Source organism: Lipotes vexillifer, unplaced genomic scaffold, assembly GCF_000442215.2.
Source record: "Lipotes vexillifer unplaced genomic scaffold, Lipotes_vexillifer_v1.1 scaffold373, whole genome shotgun sequence".
Classification (NCBI taxonomy): Eukaryota; Metazoa; Chordata; class Mammalia; order Artiodactyla; family Lipotidae; genus Lipotes; species Lipotes vexillifer.
Window position 1 is genome coordinate 1,179,886 of NW_006783733.1, and position 3,428 is coordinate 1,183,313.

The window sequence follows — 3,428 nt, forward strand, 5'->3', positions numbered from 1 at the left end:
TTTATTTATTTATTTTTGTTCTCCATTGCTGTGCATAAGCTTTCTCCAGTTACGCCGAGTGGGGGCTACTCCTCGTTACGGCACACGGGCTTCTCAATGTGTGGCTTCTCTTGTTGCAAAGCCCGGGCTCTAGGTGCACAGACTTCAGTAGTTGTGGTGCGCAGGCTTCAGAATTTGTGGCACATGGGCTTAGTTGTTCCGTGGCATGTGGGATCTTCCTGGACCAGGGCCTGAACCTGTATCCCCTGCATTGGCAGGCAGATTCTTAGCCTCTGAATCACCAGGGAAGCCACAGAGTTCTTTTTTAAAATTGTACCTAAATTGGAAAATTAGTGAAGGGTTTAAGTAGTGAAATAATGAAACACTTAAGTTTTTTTTTTTTTTAAGTTAGCTTGATTAGATTGGAAAAGTGCAACGGCCAAAGAAAGAAATACATCATCAGGAATATTTTTTTCTCCATCAGAAAACTCGATAATATAGCAAGGATCATTCCATAATAAGTTTCAGAAATAAGCTGGGTAGTATTAATACTTGCTTTCATATAGAGGTGCTATCTTAATTTAATTTAGGAATTTAACATCAGAATTGGCATTTAGTAAGTGGGTATAAATTACAGTGCTAGGTTTGTATTTTTTAAAGCACTTTGCTGTATGTTATCTTGCTTTATAAATTGGTTTGATTCTCAAGAGGAAATCAGGACTCTGCAGACATAGCAAAGCAGAATCTTGATGGATGAGGAGAAGAAAGCCATGGGAAAAGCAAGAATAAAAAAGAAATGTTATGTGCAAAGACCCTGGGTCAGGAAAGAGCTTGGTGTAATGAATATAGTGGGGAGAAATAATTTTGAAAAACAGGAGATGTCGTTATTATTCTTCTCTAGATTATTAACCTAAAGATCAAAACAATGATGTAAACCATACAAATTTTTTATTACTTTTCAGCATTTTAAGAATTATTGATCTAGACCTTCCGTAAGTACCATACCACACTGATCTCTTCTTGCAAACACTGATGTAAAATGTTTATAACCAACAATACCATATCCCAAGTAAATTTGCATTTTTTTTGTTTTTTTTTTAACATCTTTATTGGGGTATAATTGCTTTACAATGGTGTGTTAATTTCTGCTTTATAACAGAGTGAATCAGTTATACATATACATATGTTCCCATATCTCTTCCCTCTTTGTCTCCCTCCCTCCCTTTAATTACACCTTGGGGGATAGGGTGGGTTCCACCTTATTTTCTGCGTGTAGAACCTACAGAGACTTAACTTGGCCCTAAGGTGGATGAAAAGAATGCCAGAACAAAAAGACGGACAGAGCAAATGATGGCCAAGTTGTGAGTGAATACTTAGGAGATTATTGTTACTCCAGAAGAATATTTACTAAGGCACCGAGCATGCTCTGTGTTACTATGGCATCGCATCTAAAGGGAAGATCCCCTCAGATAATACTCTGGGTAATATTACAAGTTGGATCCTCTAAAGGCTTGACATCTAGACAAGATGACCCCATCCTTCCCTCGTAGGCCCCAGGAAGCTGCTCTTCCACGCAGAGGTGTATGACAGGTGGGCCGTTCCTTCCTTTCCCTGCCCTCACCCAGGGGTGAGTGTATTTCAAGGCACACAGTCTAAAGCAACGGACTCCTGACTTTTCTGATTGTGAAGCCCTGTTAGTGAAAACTGTTTAACCATGAGCTTCCTATATATTATCACAAATATAAACAAATATATTACATTATGTACACTTGCTCAAAAATAGAAAATATAACAGAATGGGAAAAGATAAAATGAACCATTTTAACTTCCTTGCCTCCTGGGTTATGTTCCCCACGTGCAGGCAGAGACTATGGAGGCCGTAGGTTTGAGGAGAGCCATTGGGCTGGACTTGGGCTCTGCTGGGACTCCCAAGTGCTGGGTGAGGCTGTCTGAAGCCTGGCACTTGGCCACTGTGGTAGGAGGGACAGCAGGCAGGTTGGGAATGAGGGCAGGTAGCTGCCAGGGCCCTCCACAGAGCTGGGCCAAGATGAAGTGCTGAGGCATTGAACTGGGTCTGGTGTCAACACAGATAATGAAGTTTTGGGAGATAAAGAAACATAAGTTTTGGAAAAATAAATAACAGTATCATTGGAAATATTTGCAAACTGCTCTCTCCACACCATGAGATGCTCCTGAGAAGCCTTCCCCTTCTCATCGTCAACTTGTCGCCTCTGTGCTGTGTGTGGTTTTGTGCTCCGCCTGGACGTGCATGTTCTGTCTGGCCTTCAAAAACATCCTACTCACAACGATCTCATCACCAAGTAGTCTCCAAATTTGGAACATTTGTCTTTTGGTAACTGAAAAACGTCTAATTCGTCTTTAAACTTTACAACTCCAACTTATTTGCCCTCAGATTCTTTATGAACCTCTAAGAGGTATAAATTATTTTCGTGGTCGTTCCCTCATATTATTACAAAATATTACAATGACTCCCTCTTCTAAGATAACATCGGTAGGACTATTGACAAAACTTCCCTCCTTGCCTAAACGCTAGCCAGGCTCTCCTGAGCTCGATTCTCAATCAGACCTATAGAGACTTGAAGAAACACTAACACACTTTCTAACAGCTCAGGCCACATCCATAGGATGACCCTCGCTCCCCTTAAAGGGCTTGTCTGAGAAAACTCAAGGCTGCAAAAGAATTTACTGTTTGTTCCAGCCCAAACCTGAAAACAGGGCTCCTGTCTTCCAGCTCTGTGGGAGGGTAGGAGCTTAACTTGCTAAGTGCCAATTAGCAGACCTACCCTCTCCTTCCGATACTTTGTAACTTTCCCTTCCCTGACTACAGCTGTTCCCTCATTTTCCTTTTAGAATGCCCAGTCACATCTGTACAAATCAAAGTTGAATTCCGTTTCCTATTACAATAGTATATTACTGATTAAAATCTGTCCTTACCACTTTAGTGTCCAGCTTTGTTTATATCTGACACGATTTAAGCCCAAAATAGGTTAACTGCAGTAGATCACAGCATAGAGAAAATAAACAAACATGGGACATTGCTGCCACAAACCCCAAGGCCATGTGGAATTTCCAGGGAAGGGCAATTGCCTGATACAGACTTCATCAAGATGCCAGTGTCAATCTACATATTAAATATCAATAAAGCTGAAATTTTTTCTTATTTTCATTAGACCAAAAAGCAAATGTCAGTTGACCTTCTAGTATCTTCCTTCTGCATTCCAGTGAGCCATCTTGTCTACACCCCGATGCACACACCGTAGTTTTAGGACTCCTGATCTGTGGAGCAAACTTCTGTGCAGGGAAGCCGAGTTAAAGTTCACACCCCACAGTCCTTACCCCATAGGAGGTGGATTCTGGACGGGGTGACTCAGGCTTTCCCCAAGTTACTCCAGCCCAGAAATGCCAGGCTCTCTCCCGGCCTTGGCAAC